This window comes from Myotis daubentonii, chromosome 5, assembly GCF_963259705.1.
Source record: "Myotis daubentonii chromosome 5, mMyoDau2.1, whole genome shotgun sequence".
Taxonomy (NCBI): Eukaryota; Metazoa; Chordata; class Mammalia; order Chiroptera; family Vespertilionidae; genus Myotis; species Myotis daubentonii.
In genome coordinates, this window is record NC_081844.1 from 24,685,884 (window position 1) to 24,708,238 (window position 22,355).

A 22,355-nucleotide genomic window follows, 5' to 3' on the forward strand; every position below is an offset into this window, starting at 1 on the left:
CAGTGCACATCATAGCAAGTGGTCAAACTCCCGGTCTCCTGGTCAAACTCCTAGTCAAACGACCACCAGAGGGGACAATTTGCATATTAGCCTTTTATTATATAGGATAAGTGTCATTGAGAAGCCAATAATATATTACTGAAAAAGATTTTATAATATGCAGACTGTTCACCTCCAAAAGATGCTAACATCTTAGGCACAGAAAATTGTAATATGTCATTTTTCATAGCAAAGGAAGCTTAAGGTAGTAGATGGGATGTGTTTGCTAATCAGCTGACTAACAAATAATTGCCCAGGCATCAAAAGCAAAATAACAGAATGGGACTACATCAAACCAAAACCTTTGCAGAACACATCACGATGAAAGGCAATCTATTGAATGGGAGAGGATGTTTGCAGATGATATATCTGGGTAACTCATGCAACTCAACATAAACAACAAACAATTCAATTAAAAATGGGCAGAAGACCCAAGTAGGTATTACTCCAAAGCAGACATACAGATTAAAAGATGTTCATCATCACTGATTATCAGGAAAATGCAAACAAAACCACAATGAGATATCATCTCACACCTGTCAGAATGTCTATTAGCAAAAGTCTACAAACAGCCAGTGTTGATGAGGATGTGGAGAACAGGAAAACCTCATATATTGCTGGGGGGATTGCAAACTGGTGCAGTCAGTATGAAAAATAGTATGCAGATCCTTTAAAAAGTTAAAAATAGAAGTACTATATGACCCAGCAATTCCACTTCTGGGTATTTATCTGAATAAAATAAAAATAATTATTTGAAGAGATATATGCACTGCTATGGTCATGCAGCATTGTTTACAATAGCCAAGATATGGAAGCAAGCTAGGTGTCCACTGATAAATGAATGGATAAAGAAGATGTAGTACATATACACAATACAATATTACTCAGTCATAAAAACAATGAAATCTTGTCATGAGCAATAACATGGATGAACACAGAGAGTATTATGTTAAGTGAAATAAGTCAAACAGAGAAAAAAATTCTATATGATTTCACTTATATGTTGAATTAAAGAAAATAGAAATAAAATGAAACAAAGAAATTTATACATACAGAAAACAAACTGATGGTTGTTAGAGAGGAAGGAGTATGAAGTTGGGGACAAGGATAATGGTATTATGAAGTATAAACATCCAGTTATAAAATAACTCATGAACTACAATGTACAGTATAGGGAATAGACTCAATACTGTAATAATTATGTATGGTGACAGATGGTAACTATGATTATGTAGCGATCACTTTCTAAGGAATATCAATATTGAATCACTATGTTATACACCTGAAACTAATATAATATAACATAATTAATATAATATTGAATGTCAACTATAATGAAGATACATCTGTCAATAATTATGTATATCAGGCTAATGTAATCTCCACGGTCCTATGAACGTGGAAGAGAGAAGAAAAATATATAGTTGGTATCAGAGCAAGATTTTTTAAATGATACACTGCTGGCTTTAAAGATGGAGAAAGGGCCCTAGCCAGTTTGGCTCAGTGGATAAAGTGTCTGCCTGTGGACTGAAGGGTCACAGGTTCGATTCCAGTCAAGGCCACATACCTCAGTTGCAGGTTTCATCCCAGGCTAAGGTCAGGGCCTGTGTGGGAAGCAACATCTTGATGTGCTGTGTCTCTCTCACATTGATGTTTCTCTCGCCGCCTCTCCCCTTTTCTTCCACTCCATCTAAAAATCAATGGGGAAATATTTTTGGTTGAGAATTTTTTTTTTTTTAATGGAGAAAGGGCCATGAGTGCAAAGAAGGAAATCTCGCCTATTATGACAACATGGCTAGACCTTGGGGGCATTATGCTGAGTGAAATAAGTCACACAAAGAAAGATGAGTATTATATGATCTCACTTATATATGGACTGTAAGTCGGATGGTGGTTATCAGGGAATGGGGGTTTTGGAAATAGGGAGCTGTTGGTCAAAGAGTACAAACTTCCAGTTATGAGATGAATAAGTTCTAGGGATATAATGGACAGTATGGTGCCTATAGTTATACTACTGCACCATATACTTCAAAGTTGCTATGAAGATAAATCTTCAATGTTCTGACCAGAAAAATTATTAATTATGTATGCTGATGAAGGTGTTAGCTAATGCTTTGATGGTAATCATACTGAAGTTTTTAAATGTATCCAATGAACACTCAGTACACCTTAAACTTACACAATGTTATAGATCAATTATATATCAATAAAGCTGGAAAAAAACACAGAAAAGAAAACATGATTAGTACAGCATTCATATTTGTTCTCCAGGGTCTATAGATAGAAAACTAAAGTAATCAGTAGTTGATACTTTTTATTGCAGTAGTCCTGTTCTGCACCAGAACATTCTAGGAACTTTATATATTATATTCTTTTAGATCTAATACTTTATGATTTGTTAACCCATAATGATATTATTAAATTATTGCTACTTGATGTTATGTTTCAGCTAATGCTTAATTCTCAATTCAGTTTTTCTTGATTAGTTGTTTTGAAACTACTTATTTTAACCTGATTTCAATTCATTTTTTCATTTTATCATTTTTCACATTTTTAGTTTTGTTTCTAGATAAGTACACATCTATTCACATACCTTTGTGAAAAAATAAAAACGTGAACCAAGCAGGTGAGGTCCCTGCTGTGTTGGGTCATGCAGTATGATGGCGAGGGCAGAGAACAGTGAAATAAATGTGTGTTTAAAATACTGCCCTCAGGAAGAATTACATGAAGAAAGCTGTCCTATATAATAAAAGGTTAATTTGCCAATCGATTGAATGATGGAATGACCAGTCGCTATGACATGCACTGACCACCAGGGGACAGATGCTCAAAGCAGGAGCTGCCCCCTGGTGGTCAGTGCACTCCCACGGGGGAATACCACTGAGCCAGAAGCTTTGAGCCAGGCTCACAGCTGAGCACAGCAGCGGTGGCAGGAGCCTCTTCCGCCTCCACAGCAGTGCTAAGATTGTTCGACTGGTGGCTTAGGCCTGGTCCCGGGTGGCAGAGCGCAGGCCCAATCCCTAGGTGCAGCCCCTGGTCGGGCTCAAAGCAGGGCCGATTGGGGAGCTGGGGTGCCGCCCCCTGTCATGCACAAAGCAGGGCGGATCAGGAGGTTGCAATGCCACCCTCAGTCAAGCTCAGGGTAGGGCCGATTGGGGGGTTGGGCCCCGCCCCCTGTTACGCACAGAGCAGGGCTGATCAGGGGATTGAGGAGCTCCCCCCTGTCACTCACAGAGTAGGGCTGATAGGGGAGTTGGGGCACCACCCCTTGTCACCCACAGAGCAGGGCGGATCAGGGGGTTGGGGCACCACCCTCAATCACCCACAGAGCAGGACCGATCAGGGGGTTGGGGCGCCGCCACTGTCACACTCAGGGCAGGGGCGATGGGGAGGTTATGGCTCTACCCAGTCACACAGAGAGCAGGGCCCGTGGGGGGGGGGGGGTTGGGGGCACCACACCCTGTCACACACAGAGCCACAGGGTGATCAGGGGGTTGGGGAGCTCTCCCCTATCAGGCACAGAGCAGGGCTGATCAGGGGGATGGGGCGCCCTCCCCTCTCATGACCAGAGTAGGGCAGATAGGGAGGTTGTGGCCGCCCCCTGTCACACACAGAGCCACAGAGCGATCAGGGGGTTTGGGCGCTGCCCCACCTCGCTGATCCCGGTGCCGCGAGGCCTCTCGGCTCCGCTGATCCCGGTGCTGGGAGGAATATTACCCTTTTACTATATAGGATAGAGGCCTGGTGCATGGGTGGGGGCCAGCTGGTTTGCCCTGAAGGGTGTCCTGGATCAGAGTGGGGGTCCCCACTGGGGTGCCTGGCCAGCCTGGGTGAGGGGCTGATGGCTGTTTGCAGCTGGTCACACACCCTTCAGGGTGGGGGTCCCAACTGGGGTGCCTAGCCAGTCTGGGTGAGAGGCTGAGTGCTGTTTTCAGGCTGGCGGGTGACTGAAGCTCCCAACTGCTCCTTTTTTTCTTTTTCTTTTTTTTATTCTGGGCCACTATAACTCTGGCTCCAGCTCTGAGGCCTCTGCTGCTGAAAGCAGGTATCTGGTTTGTTTGGGTTCTATAATCGAAACACTGTATCAACTCCAGCTCTGAGATCCCAGCCCGGCTGAAAGCAGGTTTCTGGGGTTTCGTTTAGCTTCTATATTTGTAACAATGTTTCAAACTGCAAGCTCAGAGGCTGGAAAGGCAGGCAGGGAACGTTGGAGTCCTCCGTCACTTAAGCAAACAAGCCTCATGTTAGCTTCAAGCTGCCTGGCTGCCGGCCACCATCTTGGCTGGTAGTTAATTTGCATATCACCCTGATTAGCCAATGGGAAGGGTAGCGGACGTACGCTAATTACCATGTTTCTCTTTTATTAGATAGGACTAGAGGCCCATTGCAGGAAGATTCATGCAAGAATAGGGCTTCCTATGGCTGGAGCAAAGCAGAGGAGGGAGCAAAACCTGCTGAGGCGGGCTTCGCTCCCGCTCTGCCGCCTGGCTGGTTTCCCTCCCTCTCCGCCACCTGGCTGGTTTCCCTCCCGCCTCCCGCCTCCCGCCTCTGCCGCCTTGGCTCCAATCCTGTCTCTGCTGCCTGTACATTGCTCCCTTCTGTAGTGCTTTGCTTCCACATTGTCTTCAGTCTTTGCTCCCAGCCGGTATATGCCAATAAACCGCCATCTTGGTTGGGTTAATTTCCATATAGTTGCTCTGAAGTTACGGTCAATTACCATCTTTGTCTTGATTAGTGTAGATATAGATATTTTATGTTGAAAGAAACCTTAAGAGGAGTTTGAAGAGAATAGCAATGAAAATAATGAATTTTTGAATTAACATAAACTTAAAAGATGTAGAAATTTAGACATGAAGATTTAAAGTAAATTGTAGACATGAACTTAAATGATGAATTACTTTTCCTATGTTAATGCCTCAAAGGCATCAAAATTGGGAGCACATTTACATTTATGCAATAAGTAATTCTCTACCCGCTAAAGTGGCTATCTCCAAACGCATTATAATTTTTTTTTTTTCTTAAGGGGCGATTACAACTCATAATGCCTTTACCCAGGGGAGGCTAAATGAATGAATTTAGACACTTGATCTCAGTTTCCTGAAGAAAATTTCATTGGATAAATGTGTATGCACTTTTTAATGCTAGTGTAAAATTACCATCTGAGAGATTTAAAACAAACACATTCATGCTCTTACAGTTCCTGAGGTCAGAAACAGGAAATGGGTCTCAGTGGGCTAATGCCAAGATGTTTGCAGGGCTACATTTCTCCTGGAGGCTACAGGGAAGAGTCTATTTACTTTCCTATTCCAACCTTAGATGAGAGTGTAAAATAATCTAAATAAGTTTCTTATAACTAACAAATATTTCACAGGGAGGGACTAACTGACAGCTCTTAACTTGTGATATAAGATGAAATGCCAAATTCTTTTGGCTAATGTGTCATGAAGCCCATTGAGTAACATTCCAAGATTATATCAAAGAAATTTATTTCTCCCCCTTGTTGAAAAAAAAATAGCAATTTTCTGTATCCCTACCACAAGTCAATATTTGGAGATTCAAGTTTTCTAATCCATACTACATCCTCAGTCTAAAATTTGGAAAATTTTTAAATCAGGGTTTGGATAAGGTGCTGGGATGTTAGTCCTCTGAAACCCAACAAATGTTATAAGGATGAACCAGTAAAAACTGGACTCACTTGAATCCTAAGCTGGTCTTTTGGGAACACAGAATCTCCAGGAAAACATTCCCTTCCATCCAAACCCACAGGAAAATCAGGTGATTAGAAGTTGGAGTAACAAGACAGAAATATATGTAATGAGCAGACCTAGAGAGCTGTAAATATCTCCTCATCTCCAGTCTCTCAGCATGTGTGTGACCTTGGGCTGGAGGGAACCTGTTGTTGCTTTTGGAATCCTAAGTTTGTCTAGGAGGCCTGTGCTTGCCTCCTTCCTGCTGTCCTGTCTGGGCAGAGAGCTTCATTCTCCATCATCAGCCATCCAGGAGGTTGGACTTTCCCATGGAGACCTTCCCCTCAGAGTTCCCAATCAGGTGAGTCCAGAGGTCCAGTAGGTACTACAGGAAAGGGTCAGAGAGAGTCAAAGCACATGTACCTGAGGTCTCTTGACAGGCACCAGCTTATGGTTGTCTGTTTGCCTGATTAAGTAATTAATGACTGATTTATGATGCTAAAAGGAGAAGTGAACATTAAAATAATTGCTGATAATTAACTGATGGAAGACCAATTAGAGATGGTAATCTGAGGCATAAAGTGATTCAAGTAGAAGTAGAATGTGTACACTGAGTTTTGCAACTAAAGGGAGTAGGAAAAGGGAGTAGTGGGTATAGACGGATGTCCAGTCAAATGAGGGCAGTTCTTTATTTTTATAATGGTGTCTATTCAACTATGTTTCCATTGATTAGAAAGATCCACGTCCAATATATTTCTTGAAATATTACCTTACAACAGTAGTTCATGAGAGATACATTTCACAGGATCTTCTTTCACTCTGGTATTTACTTCACATAAAAAAGAATATATAATAAATAACAAGAGGTATTCTATATAGTTTAACTTTGCAATTACTTCATTTTCTGTGACCTGAATATATTTGTGGGTTAGTTATTCATTTGTTTAATATCTTTTAAGTCATCTGTAAAGTCTTGATGTTTGTGTAGTTGTGTCAGAGTATTTTATTCCTGTTTTGATTGCAATCTTCCAAACAATGAATTGGAGGTTTCTTTCACCCACTTTGTTGTTGTTGTTATTGAGTACCTTCATGTGTGTATATGTGGGCCATTGTGAGTGTTTATTAATAGTGTGGGCTCAAACCTGTCACTCAGTCATATTGCATTCTCTCCATTGTTTTTCTAAATTTTATTTTATTTTTAAAAAATAATTCTTTATTGTTGAATGTATTACATGTGTCCCCTTTTATCCCCCATTGACCCCTTCCATCCTGCCCCACCCAGACACCCCGCTCCAGGCCTTCACCCCCTCCCCCTTATTGTCTGTGTCCATGGGTTATGCATATATGCATACAAGGTCTTTGGTCGATTACCTCCCACTCCCCCACCCCCGCAAGCCTTCTCTCTGAGATTCCACACCCTGTTCCATGTTTCCATGTCTCTGGATCCATTCCCTTCATCTGTTTATTTTGTTACTTAGATTCCACATATGAGTGAGATCTCCATTGCTTTTGAATTTCTACTTTTCTTACCGAAAAAAATCCAGCTGTTACTTTTATATTCTTCACTTGTGAACCGTTGCTATCACAAAAATCAAAGTGAATGTTCTATGTATGCAGTGCTAATAAATCACCCTACACACATACTGCCAACTTGTTTCACATCTCCATTGTTCCTTATTGTTCCTTTTGGCCTTCTGTTGTTAGTTCTATTTACAAAACAGGCATCAGCTTCTTCGATCCTCTGGAAGGCATCCTCTTTTCCTTACTAAAGATTACCTTTACCTTTCATTAGCATATTGAAGCCAATATCTTTATAGAAGAAGAAACTATAGCTTAGATACTGCTTTTCTCCAAATTTAAAATCCATTCTACCTGACTGGCATGGCTCAGTGGCTGAATGTTGACTTATGAACCAGGACGTCACTGTTAGATTCCTTGTCGGTCTGGGTTGCAGGCTTGGTCCCTGGTGGTAGAGAGTATGCAGAGGAAAGTCAATCACTGATTCTTTCTCATAATTGGTGTTTCTATCTCTCTCTCCCTCTTCATTCCTCTCTGAATAAATAAAAATATATTTTTTAAAAAGTCATTCTATAATATTCTGTTATTTCCAAGTTATTGGAAATTTAAGCTGGAATTAGTGGCCCATGTTGATATTAAGTTATTATTACTATCTGTTTTTATATAGATTAATTTGATTCTCACTTAAATTTGTTTCATACAGATTTTTGTAACCACTAACTTAATCTATTTCATTCCTTTGATAATCTATACTCCATAAATTTTTTAAGAAAACTTACCTTTTGTGCTTTGAATACATATACACTCATATGCAATTGTACAAATGCATAAATAGCATCCTGTGCCCAGCAGAAATTATCTTTATGTGTTGTACAGCCTTTTTTTCTGTGTCCACTCTTCCTTATTACTGAAAAATACATTATGATTTTCCCACCAATCAACTAATGTGATGCCAATTTATTATTACCATGTATACAAAATATTTTATGATGTGGCTGTGCTATTCACACTTGGAAAGTGTGAATAACAATTAAATAAAATTTTTAGTATTTTTAGTATTTTTAGTATTTTTAGGCTCCACTCAATTTTCTTTAATATAGTTGCTTGCAAATTGCTCTGTTTAACCAGGTTTCGTTCTCCCTGTCATTCTTTTCATTTCATAACATCTTATTTACTTAAAGGTTTGCCTATATAAGTGCACATATATTCACAAACATTTGTGAATATATAAAATTATACAAAAACATTGTGGAGTTGTTACATTAAAATTCTTGTTCCCCACCAGAGGCAATATTGTTCCCCCAGAGGATATTGTGCAATATGCTGAGACATTTTTGTCAGTCATATGGAAGGTGCAGGTAGGTAGAGTCCAGGGATGCACAGGAGAGACCACACCACGGACAATGATCTGGCCCAGAATATCAATAGTGCAGAGATTGACTGAAAGAATGTATGTACTTGTAATATTTATAGCTGTCTTCAGCTTGGTTTCCCAATGTTTTAATACTTATAGTTCTGCCAGAAAAGAAAATAGAGTACCCCTTAGCTACCTGTTTGCAAGTTCCAACCCTGGTCAATGTGACACGTTTTTAAGTTTTCCCCAGGCTGAGATATGTGGAAGAATTTTTTTGTTGTTTACTGAACTCTTTCTAACTTTTATCAAAGATTCATATATTTGATGGTCTTTTTAATTTGAATATTATTTGTATATGCCTATTTTTCTTTCATTTTTAGCCTTTTAAATGATTTCTAAACATGATTATGGTGGGGGAGATGGAAGAGTGTAAAGGTGATAGAAGGAGATAAAAGGTGATAGAAGGAGACCTGACTTGGGATGCTAAACACACAATAAAATGTACATCTGATGTATGACAGAATTGTATACCTGAAACCTATATAATTTTGCTAATATTACCCCAATAAATTCCATGAAGTTTAAAAATAAAACTTAATAAAATTATTATTTCTCAACTGACTTTGGGGGATGTTTTGGCCATAAAAATGTTTCACATTTGTTTAGTTAAAGAAGTCTGTCTCATTACTACTAAGTCTCCTGACTTAATTATGATGGTTTGGACCAACTCATACATATTAATGTGCAGTTTTCTATCATTTCACATGAAAAAGATTGGTTACACTTAACAATGAGTAAGCAATCCCTCTGATTTTTTGTAATGTGACTGAGGGAGGGGAACAACTGCATTTCCTTCCAGGTTGATATATTTCCAGCTTTTATTAAACAATTCAATGTTTCCAATTATATTGAAATGCAGACTTACCATGAGTACAATGCACTTATATTTTGAGACCTAATTCCTGATCCATTCAAGAAATAACAATGGAGCATCAACTATGTGCCACAATTTCTAGAAACATTATAGATTATCTTCTATGTCTATGCCATTGCCAATTTGATTACTAATTCAAGTTAGTAACCCTAAATTATTGCTATTTATGATATGTTGTATAGTTAGTATTTTTAGGCTCCACTCAATTTTCTTTAATATAGTTGCTTGCAATTTGCTCTGTTTAACCAGGTTTCGTTCTCCCTGTCATTCTTTTCATTTCATAACATCTTATTTACTTAAAGGTTTGCCTATATAAGTGCACATATATTCACAAACATTTGTGAATATATAAAGGTGAAAAAAACAGGTGAAACCCTGCTTGTTTGGATCTGGCACTGTGATTGGTGAAGTCAGAGTACAATGAAAAATGTTTGTAAGACCAGGTGCTCAGGGTTAAATCCTATGAAGAAAGTTACTCAAGTGTAGAGAATGGATTGTCATGGCATGTGCAGGATTTGTTGATCACGTCTTGAGAGGCCCGTGCATGTTGGATGAAGATGAAATGAGATCAAAACCCAAAGACTAAGAAAGAAATGATGCCTCATTTACCATCAATCATATAAAAACCCACTGATCAAATAAATATAGAAGAGGCATAGGAAAAACCAGTCTTCTACTGCTTGATGTTAAAATCATTCACCCTGTGCTGTTTTTACATATTTCCTTTTGTGAGTTATTGGTTTATTTTTGGGTTAGATTCCACTTCGGGTAGTTACATCATATATCTGTAAATACCTTTGTATTTTTGACAAATTTCTTTTTTCTCCTCTATTATTTTTGCTTGGCTTTAAGGGGGATTTAATTAGGGTTGGAAAGCAGCCAGAATCCAAAGAAGATTTTCCTTCCTCATTGTCTATCAGAGACCACCTGAGCTAATTAAATCTCTCTTCTTCCTCATGTTCATTTTATTGCTCTCTATCCCACTATGTTTATTCAACCCATTATTTATGTTTCTTTAACTACAGGACAAAAAATGTGCCTAGCAATATAAATCCAAAAGCTTATTTTTTCCATGGGAGGTGTACTATAAGAATATCAAAATGCTCTTTCTAAATTCTTTTTGGAAAAGAGGTTGATCTGCACAGCTAGACTTGTATCTTCTCATAGTTTAAATACTATGAGAGTGAGAAGGACACAGAAATAAGAGGAGAAAAGGCCATGGCGAGCTGGTGTGTGTGTGTGTGTGTGTGTGTGTGTGTGTGTGTGTGTGTGTTGTAAACTGAGAGCAGTGCCTGGACTTACATATTTCAATGTGACTCTAATATCAAGAGGAGATACTAAGGAGGGAATCCTTTTCAATTCACAAGATGCTTCTGCAACCAGATTAATAAAGTGCAAGATTTACATAGTCTGCACAAGACACTCCCCAAGACCTAAAGTTACAACAGCAACACACAAACTACCATTTTTTCTTAATATTCTCTGACACCATCTCTGATCCTGCTTTGCTGTGCTCATTCCTCTTGCCACTCTGACTCATTTTGACCCTTATTTTCTAACAATCATCTTCCTCAGTGTCTTTGCACTGGCTGTTCCTTTTGCCTGGCAAACACATATGCTTCAGTCACCCAGATAGTGATCTTTGAGGTATCTGTTTAAGTGTCATCTTTTGGCAAGTCTTGGCTAAACTCTATAAAAAAGAACACCCTCTATCCACTCTCTCCATTTACTTTTCTTTATAGCAGCTGCACCATTGGATATGTTTTATTATTTTTATTTGATTATATTCTTTCTCTATGATTAGTTTGTAGAGACTATGTTTTTTAGCATCCCATACTCTGAAAAGTGCCTGAAACATGGTCTGTAGTAAATATATATTCCCCAAATGCATGAGAGATATTCTCAATAAAACAGCAATATACGTTACTTTTGAAGAAGATGTTGATGGTAGAAAAGAAAATTCTAATGACAAATGCTAATAGAGATACCATAATGGGGGCCAAGTCAAACACCAAAATGGAAATTACTTTCTTGATTCTAAAACATAAATGCGTCATTTATTCTCAGTTACAAATGCTTGCTAATGCGAAATTTTGTTTTTCATTTTTTCTATTTCCTGGTAGTCATCTACAACACAAGGAATCCTACAATGGTACACAAATTTCAGTATTTCTTCTTCTGGGACTTTCACAGGTATGGGAACTACAGCCCCTCATATTTGGGCTTTTCCTCTCCATGTACCTGATCACTGTGTTGGGAAACCTGCTCATTGTCCTGGCCGTCAGCTCAGACTCCCACCTCCACACACCCATGTACTTCTTCCTCTCCAACCTGTCCTTGGTAGACATCTGGTTCACCTCCACCACCATCCCAAAGATGCTGTGGAACATCCAGACACAGAGCAAAGTCATAACCTATGAAGGCTGCATCACACAGATGTATTTTTTCATACTTTTTGCTGGGTTGGACAACTTAATCCTGACTGTGATGGCCTATGACCGGTTTGTGGCCATCTGTCACCCCCTGCACTACATGGTCATCATGAATCCCCGGCTCTGTGGACTGCTGGTTCTGCTGTCCTGGATCATGAGTGTCCTGAATTCTTTGCTAGAAAGCTTAATGGTGTTGGGGCTGCACTTCTGCTCAGACTTGGAAATCCCCCACTTTTTCTGTGAATTCAATCAGGTGCTCCAACTTGCCTGTTCTGATATCTTTCTTAACAACATTATAATGTATTTTTCAGCGGGACTGCTATCTATTGGTCCCCTTGCTGGGATCCTTTACTCTTACTCCAAGATAATTTCCTCCATATGTGGAATCCCATCAGCTCAGGGGAAGTATAAAGCATTTTCTACTTGTGCATCTCACCTCTTAGTTGTCTCCTTATTTTATGGCACAGCCTTAGGAGTGTATCTCAGCTCTGCTGCTTCCCACAGCTCACACTCAAGTGCAGCAGCCTCAGTGATGTACACCGTGGTCACACCCATGCTGAACCCCTTCATCTACAGTCTCAGGAACAAGGACATAAAAAGGGCCCTGAAAAGATTCCTTGGCAGGTACGCTTTTCATGGGCCAACTGTACTAGGCTGAAGAATTGCCCAGGAATGCAGGGTTCAAATACTCAGGGCCAGAAGTTCTGGCACAAATTAATCCAATATTTGGACCATATGTATATGGAAATTCTCAGTTATCTCATAGGTTAACATAAATTACTTTAGCATAATTTAATATTTTATGACACTTTTCATACCAAGTAATTTTCCTATTGTGTTCCTGAAAGAATAGTCATGAATTATACTACCCCTGTGGACAAAATTATACTTGGATGCTAAGGTCATTTGCATAATTTTATTTTAGACCAAAATCTGAGACCACAGTTTTCACTTATATGTTCATTATTCTTTTTTTAAAAAAAATTTATTTTTATTTATTTCAGAGAATGGAAGGGAGAGGAAGAGAAAGATAGAAACATCAATAACGAGAAACACCAATTAGCTGCCTCCTGCACGCCCCACACTAGGGATTGAGACTGCAACCCGGGCACATGCCCCCACCAAAATTGAACTGTGACCTTCTGGGGTATAGGTCGATGCTCAACCACTGAGCCATGCTGGCTGGGCTATCATTATTTTCTATAGCACTACCTTTACTGCTATTCTTGATAATGTAGACTTTAACGTGCTAGTATGTTTTATAGCTAGTTTCCTGGTTTTATATTCTTCATTCTATTATTCATCTGTGTGTCTACATGCCTACCAGAGCACTAGCAAAAATTGACTATCAAACACATTTCTAAGGAGAGTCTACAAGGAAATAGACATTTTAATATATAGATTGGTCTTCTATGGTTAGAGTCAGAGATAACCTAAAATGTAATGAAGCAATGATAGACATATAATTTTTTACTGTACAAAATGTTTGTCATGGCACAAATCTAATCAATAAAGTGTGGAATATGCTGTCCATGTGTAAGGCTACTTATTCATTGGGGTGAAAAATTATTTGGAGTATTTTATGATTTATTTTTTCTGAGCTATTTCACTGTTTCTGCTTTAAAACATTCTTTTTATATGGTTTTGAGAGAGAGAGAGAGAGAGAGAGAGAGAGAGAGAGAGAGAGAGAGAAATGGAAGCAAGATGAAAATGTCAATCTTCTGTAAATCTTGAACATGACATCCCATCACCATTCTCTTACTCTACTGTTAGAAGTACCCACACTCAAGGAGGGGATTACACATGGATACCAGTAGGCACAGATCATGAGGGCTGTCTTGGAGTCTGTCCAACTATTTTTCCCGCCTTAGTATATGGGCCACCACCAGGTCAGTTCTTCAGGCCTTAAACGGGGATGTCATCTTGTCCATAAGGCATCTAACCTTGTTCCAAATGGCCTTTCTGACATCGTCTCCTTCTTTCATCCTGTCTTGGCCTTCCTTTTCTTCTTGGAAGCTTAGTCCCCCCTCAGTGCCTTTGTACCTGCTGTTCACTCTGCCTGGAACTCTCTTCCCCCAGACATCTGCATGGCTCCTCCTTCAGGGTCTTTCACAGGCTGCTCTCCAGGTGTTGGCTGGGGCTGCAGTCTCATCTGAAGTCTGGATCAGGGAAGCACCAACTTCCTTCCAGCTTTAGCTTTAACATGAACTCTTTAAATATGCATTGCTGATTCGTTATTTAGTCGTCCTCAGTAAATAGTAAATTCAGTGGTTTGGGGGTACTTCAATCCTGAACCTTCCAAAGGAAGACCTGTCTGCATGATGCTTTTGCCTTGCCTTTCTCTGAAGAGGTCATCTTTAAAGCCCTGAAATGTCCTGCCTGATAAGAGTGTCTAGATACCTCAGACCTTAGACCACTGGTTCCCAAACTTATTTGGCCTACTGCCCCCTTTCCAGAAAAAACATTACTCAGCGCCCTCTGGAAATTAATCTTTTTTAAATTTTAATAGCAATTAAACAGAAAGATATATGTATTAATGTTTCTACCTTTTTCGTAAAATATAGCAAAGAAAGGTGTAAATTAGAAACATTGAAGTTTGAAATTATGAAACTATTTATTGAACTCAGAATAGAAAGGTAATACAAAAAAAGTTAAAACAAATGCACCTGTGGCCATCATCCCCCCGCCCCCCCCCATCGCTGCAGCGCCCACCAGGGGGCGGTAGCGCCCACTTTGGGAATCACTGCCTTAGACCATGTCAGAGAGTCAGGCTCACAGTGTGATTTATGGCAGAGGCCTTAGGCCAGCAATGCACTATCAGCTTGTCCTCTGAAGGGGCTGAAGTCAGCCACATGAGTGGTCAGTCAGGCTCACATGAGGAACTCCCAGTAAAAAACCTGGACAGCAAGGATTGAGTGAGTTTCCCTGGTTGTCCTAGATCATGGCTGTGCGAGTGGAAAGCTGGCACTCCACTGGGAGGGGACACCTGGAAGCTCATGCCTGGTATCTCTGAGTCCCTCCCATGTGCCTTGTCCTTTGCTGATTTTAATCAGTATCCTTTCCCTGTAATACATTGTGACCAAGAGTATAACAGCTTTTCTAGGTTATGTGAGTCTGAGTGAATCATTCACCCTTGACCCAAGTCCATCTCCCACCTGCCACCCTCTTTTGAGATCTTCATTGCCCTTTTCACTGAATAGTATATTCTTGCTCATTTGCTATTTCCTGACTCTTTTCTCTGGATAGAGTGGAAAGCTGGAACCTTGTTTATGGCTCTTATAAGAGCAGAAGACCAGCATGGTCAGGGGTCAGGCCCTAACTCTGCCACTGTCTGGAGGTGTAGCCCTGGGTGAGCAACCTCACCTGTCTGTGCTCAAGTCTCCTTATCTATAAAACAGGAGGAGAACATGAGTTCCTCTTTCATGGACTATTGGGATATGGATGGACTAATTTATTAAGGCCTATAAAGGCCTCTATAAGTAAAAGCTTCTAAGTGGTGGTCACTCTGTCTCCCCAGTAGCTAGAGCAGGTGTCAGTGCTCAGTTAAGGACAATGAGTTAGAATACCTTTCTATTGCTTTGGACATGGAGAAGCAGGAGGGAGCCAGGGATGCCCAGATGATGGAAAGGATCAGGAGAGGAGAAGTGCTAGAGAGGGTATGACATCCACCCTGTGATTCTGGACACACACAGGCCCTATCAGGTCTCTTTGGGACTCCCTGGTAGCCAGGCCCTTGGTTGTCACAGTGGAGGAGGTCTTGGTGAGTGAGTGACAGACCTGGCTCAGAGGTAGAGGGTAGGCAAACCAAATTGTACAATCAGGGCTTCTAGGAGGAAACATGTGGGAGGATTGGGAGGGGGTAGTCAGGGGAACTGGAGCCATGGCCCTGGGCAAGCACCGGACCACCCCAAAAGAATGGTGTCCTGAAAGTGGCTAGTCTAACCTGGCCTGGGAGGATGCCTCCCCTCTGCTGGGTACCCTGGAGATGCTACTGAGCTTCTGGACACAGTCTTACCTATCCCTGAGGGAGGAATGTGCCCCTCCCCACATCATGCTTCTAGATTCTTCAACATAATGCTTTCAGGATACTCATGCCAAATGAGTTCAGGACAAAGGAATCAGAAACACATGGTCTGAGTCTCCAGAGAGCAGTTCTTCTGCAAATAAGACTAAAAGGATGAGAGCAGAATCAGTGGGCCAGTACTGGGATGTGGGCTTGAGAAGCAACAAAAGGAAGTGCTTCGCTCTGAGCAGGTTCTGTCCCTCTCAATATCCACACTGCCAGAGCTCTCAAGTCAGGCACATACATTGGCTGGGATGAGGGCCACTGTGGACCCATATGCACCCTGCACACACCCATGTCCTTCTTCCTCTTCTCCCTGTCCTTGGCAGACATCTGTTTCACCTCTACCACCATCTCAAAGATGCTAGTGAATATCAAGATACAGAGCAAAGCCAAAACCTATGAATGCTGCATCACCCAGTGCTGGAAGCTATCCATTGTCAACACTATCATGAATGTGCAAAAAGGAACTCAGAAGGAGGATGGACCTTCAGCTTTGGCAGGGCCAAAGCCATGCACTGATTGTTTTGTCGAGATAATTGGCTTGAGCAATTTCCTGACCTAATAGTCTCAATGTAAATCTTTACTAATATTTACTGACCTTTAAGATAGTCTGTCTGCTACCGATTCCCTGCCTAACTGAGGGAAAGGTGTGTATTCTAAAATTGAATAAAAGCTAACAGGGCCTGGGCTTCGGTGAGCCTCTCCACTAGAGAAAGGTTTCCACCCGGTCCCCATGATTTCTAAATTCATATTTCTTGTCTAGTGCTTTCATTTGTGCATCCGCCCCTTCTCCAGACCTTGAACCCTAGCTGTGCTGGTTGTGGCATCACATCTGGCACCTTGAAAGGGACCTGGAGAAGAAGAGTCGCCTGAGCAAAAAATGAAGAAAAAAGGAAATTCACTAGAAAGGTGGGAAGATCACAGAATAGGTGGGGAAATTCACCATTCAAAAGCCCATTCCAGCTTCAGAGTTGCAAACCGTAAGTGGGCGGGAACATCTTTTATTTCAGTCAGGCTATAATGGGGCATAATTTGAGTAAAGGGTAAAAACTTTATTGTTAACTTTGGCTTGCATGCTCAAGGATAAAGGAATTAAAGTGGAAGAAGGTCTTCTCTTACAGTTTTTGCATATTGTTATAGAACATAATACTTGGTTTCCTGAAGAGGGTGCATTAGATGTTGAATGTTGGAAAAGAGTAGTCAGAACTTGAAAAAAGCTCATCAGCAGGAGAAAAACTTGCCTCTAAATTATTTCTCACTGTGGAACCTGGTATTGCATTTGCTAGAACCTTTTAGAGAGGCTAAAGAGGATAGACCTCCTCCCATTGCACCATCCGCTCGTAAAGAGGAACAGAAAGAAAAATTGGAGGAGTGGACTTCATGCCCCCCTCTACCTCCATGTCCTGACCCTGAAACATTTAATTTGCCACTAATAGAATCACCTGTGCAAAGAGCTATCTGAGAAGAATTAAAGGACATGACGGTGGAGGAGAGACTTGCTTTTCCTATTATACATGTAGCGGACCCACATTTCCCAAATCAAATAATAAGACAGCATGAAATGTTTGACTTTAAAATGATAAAGGCCTTACGTGAGAGCGTAGTACAAAATGGTCTTACTGCTCCATTTACTGGAGAAATTATGACTAACATTATGATTGGTACTCTCTGTCTCATGCAACCCTGGACGGAGGAGACTATTTACTATGGAAGGGAGAATTTTTAGAGAGATGACAAGAACAAACTCATGCAAATTGCATGCTGAATGCTCAAATAACTTATGAAATGTTAGCAGGACAAGGACAATACAGTGACTTGCAGAATCAGCTACAGTATGCGCAACAAGGTTATTAGCAAATTAGACTTTGTGGAAGAAGAGCCTGGTGGGCTTTACCAGCAAAAGGGGATCCTGAGGGAGCATTTAGTAAGTGTATTCAGGGACCCACGGAATCATTTTCTGATTTTGTGGCTCGCCTCACTGGAGCAGTGAGATGACAGATACAACATGAAACAGCAGGAGACATTTTAATCCAGCAATTAGCTTATGAAAATGCCAATGCTATTGAAATAAATGTCTGACATCTCTAAGAAAAAATAGTACCATTATAGAAATGATTCAAACATGTCAGAATGTGGGATCAGGCATTTTTCAAGCAAACTTACTAACTGCTGTTGTAACAGTGGGGAATAAAAGATGTTTTAATTGTGGAAGAACAGGACATTTTAAAAAAGAATGTAGGCAACCAAGAAGGACACAGGGTAGCACCCAAGGGAAAGGCATGAGCATTCTACCTCCTGATTCAAACAACACAGGTTCAACCTCTTTATGTCCTAGATGTCAAAAAGGAAATCATTGGGCTGGTCTATGTAGATTGAAATTTCATAGAAATGGGCAGCAGTTAAATCAAGACATAGGGAATAGCCAACCGCAGGGAAATGGCCAGAGTGGCTATCCCCAGCCCTGTCATCAACAGGGGATTTATGCCCGGCAATGCCCACAGTGGATTCCCTCATCTGAGCCACTTCAAGGAGCACAGGCCTAGATCTCAACAGCACAATAGCAGTCACTCTGACCCCTGATATGGCTCAGCAAGCTGTTCCTACAGGAATTTGGGGACCTGTGCCACCAGGAACATTAGGATTAGTTTTAGGAAGAAGTGGAAACACTCTTAAAGGACTAACTGTTTTGCCTGGGGTCATAGATTCAGACTATGAGAAATCAAGACAATACTAGAATGCAAACATATTATGCAAATTACTCCAGGACAAAGAATTGCTCAGCTCCTACTTTTACTTTATATTCATCAGGGTGAAGCTATAAATAGGAAAAGAGGAACACAAGGATTTGGAATCTCAGATATCTATTGGATACATGAAGTTAGCAAAACCCATCCTATGATTAATTTAAGAATAGAGGGAAAACTGTTTAAAGGTTTAGTAGATACTGGAGTGGATGTTAGTGTTATTAGTAAAGAATTCTGGCCTCCAAGTTGGTCCATGGTAGAAGCTATGGGCTTGGAGTTATATTAGGGGGGTTGGAGTTCCTGATAATACACAACGTAGTGCTGCAGTGTTAAAGTGGCAAGATGAGGAAGGACAGACAGGATGGTTTCAGTCCTACATAGTCTCTGGAATTGCAGTCAAATTCTGGGGCCAGGATGCTTTAGAAGGTTTACAAGCTTGTATTATTACTGGCAAGGAACAGCAGTTAATAACTCAGATGAGATATCAGACTTGTCAAGGCTTAGGAAAAAATAATCATGGAATTAAAGAACCCATTCAAGCCAAAGGAAACCCAGAAAGATGAGGATTAGGATATCAGCCTTCTTAGGAATGATCACTGCTCAGTCTCCTCGCCCCCATGCTGATTCTATGACCTATACAATGGAAAGATGATAGACCTATATGGGTGGATCAGTGGCCATTAACCAAGGAGAAATTAGGTCATATTCACGAATTAATACAAGAACAAATAGAGGCTGGCCATATAGAGCCTTCCAATAGTCCTTGGAATACTCCTATATTTGCAATACCTAAGAAGGCAACAGGAAAGTGGTGATTATTGCATGATCTTAGAGTGGTTAACACTACTATGCATACCATGGGAGCTTTACAGCCTGGACTCCCAGCACCTTCACAAATCCCCCTAGATTGGTCTCTTATTTTAGTAGATCTTAAGGATTGTTTTTTCACCATTCCCTTGGCACCTCAAGATAAACAAAGATTTGCCTTTTCAGTGCCATCTGTTAATAATATAGAACCTATGAAAATATATCAATGTAAAGTTTTGCCTCAAGGAATGGCCAATAGCACCACATTATGTCAAAAATATGTAGCTCAAGCTATTCAGCCTTTAAGGGACAAATATTCCCAATATTATATCATCCATTATATGGATGGCTTGCTCTTAGAAAGTTCATGGGAAGAGCAGACTTTAGCAATGTTTTCCCAATTAGAAAAGAAACTCCCTTAATGGGGCTTAAAAATTGCTCCAGAAAAGATACAGAAAGCAACACCTTTCAAATATCTAGGAACCATAATTGAAAACCAATGTATTAGGCCTCAAAAGGTGGAAATATAAAAAGATTGTCTTAAAACCTTAAACGACTTTCAAAAATATTTGGGGACATTAATTGGTTAAGACCTTATCTAAAAATCTCTATGGGAGAAATGACAAATTTATTTAATGTACTTAGGGGTGACTCTAATCTTTCCTCACCCTGAACATCAACAGATGAAGCTAGGAAGGAGTTGCTAAGAATTGAGCAGGCAGTCCCCTCAGCCCAAGTATCATGGGTACAGCCTGAATTGCCTTTATTGGGACAGATTAACCCTATTGAAAATAGTCCCACCTGAGTCATCTTCCAAAATAAAAACTCTTCTACTATTATTGAATGGGTCCACCTAGGGCAGTGATGGAGAACCTTTTGAGCTCGGCGTGTCAGCATTTTGAAAAACCCTAACTTAACTCTGGTGCCGTGTCACATATAGAAATTTTTTGATATTTGCAACCATAGTAAAACAAAGACATATTTTTGACATTTATTTTATATATTTAAATGCCATTTAACAAAGAAAAATCAACCAAAAAAAATGAGTTTGTGTGTCACCTCTGACATGCGTGTCATAGGTTCGCTATCACTGACCTAGGGCATCAATCCTCTAAAACTGTGGTTACATACATAGAATTCATGGCTCAATTAATATCTCAACTCAGAAAGTGCTGCAGGCAGCTTAGAGGAGAAGAACCCCAATGCATCTATCTTCCCTTCACTGGGAAGCAATTAGAAATGCTATTTCAAACTGATTTGAATTGGCAAATTGGACTAAGTGGATATCAGGGGAACTTAGTTGTCACCTACTAAAAAACAACTTACTACAATTTTTATATTACACCTCTATTATTATACTAAAAATACTAGGCAGGAACCTATTCCTGGAGCATTAACTGTTTTTACTGATGGATCATCTAATGCAGCATTTCTCAACCTGTGGGTTGCGACCCCTTTGGCAGTTGAACGACCCTTTCACAGGGGTCGCCTAAGACCATCCTGCATATCAGATAGTTACATTATGATTCATAACAGTAGCAACATTACAGTTACGAAGTAGCAACGAAAATAATTTTATAGTTGGGTCAGAACATGAGGAACTGTTTTTAAAGGGCCAGAAGGTTGAGAACCACTGATCTAATGGTAAAGCTATATATCTATATATCTATATATCTATATATCTATATATCTATATATCTATATATCTATACATCTATATATCTATATATCTATATATATCTCTATATCTCTATCTATCTATCTATCTATCTATCTATCTATCTATCTATCTATCTATCTATGTCAGTGTCCATGCCGAACGTGCTGACCAAACTACGGGTCAAAATGAGGTGCATTGAGTACCTCTTGGTCCCTCCCCCCACGAGCCGTGGCTCTCATGGTGTAGTGGGACAGGGCAGCTCTCTCAGCATGGCAGGGTGGGGCAAGGCGGCTCTTGCAGTGCGGCAGGGCAGGGCGGCTCTCACGGCAGGGCACAGCGACTCTCACGGTGGGCTGTGGCTCTCATGGTGAGCAACAGCAGGCTACCACATGCAATTTCATGCGCTGGGCCTCTAGTCTATATAATAGCAGCATAAGCCACTGTTACAGTGGAATGATCAGAACGACTGGTCTCTATGATGAGCACTGAATACCAGGGGGCAGACGCTCAATGCAGGAGCTGCCCCCTGGTGGTTAGTGCACTCCCACAGGGGGAGCACCGCTCAGCCAGAAGCTGGGCTCATGGCTGGCAAGTGCAGCGGCAGTGGCGGAAGTCTCTCCCAACTCCGTGGCAGTACTAAGGAGCAGCGAGCTGAGTGGTAAGGAGCAGCAAGCAGGTGGGCGGTAAGGAGTGAGGGATCTTGGACTGCAAGAGGGATGTCTGACTGCCAGCTTAGGCGGACATCCCCTGAGGGTCCTGTACTGCAAGGACTGCAAGGAGAAAGAAATTAATACCTGGGTGCATTAGAGGGAAACTACAAAAGAAAACAAAGGCAGAGAACATCTTAAAAATAGTCAGAAGAAAACCAGCAGGCAGACATCCCCCAATGGGTCCCAGACTGCAAGAGGGCATAGGCCAGGCTGAGGGAACCCCCTGCAGTGCATGAATTTTGTGCACTGGACCTCTAGTCATACAATAAATTCAGACTGAGTCATCCAGACTAGTCATACTTCTGTACATACAATTGAATTAGAGGCTATCAAGGCTACATTGCAAGATTTCCAAGAGCCTCTTAATATTATTTCTGACTCTGTTTATGCTGTGGGCCTGGTAA

General features: G+C 40.8%; 2 pseudogenes; both read left to right on the forward strand.

Annotated features, from left to right (window-relative positions):
* The window catches only part of LOC132234517 (adhesion G protein-coupled receptor E2-like), a 674,172-nt pseudogene that overhangs the window by 355,443 nt on the left and 296,374 nt on the right, over positions 1–22,355 (forward strand).
* Positions 11,768–12,560, forward strand: LOC132234167 (olfactory receptor 7A10-like; annotated as a pseudogene).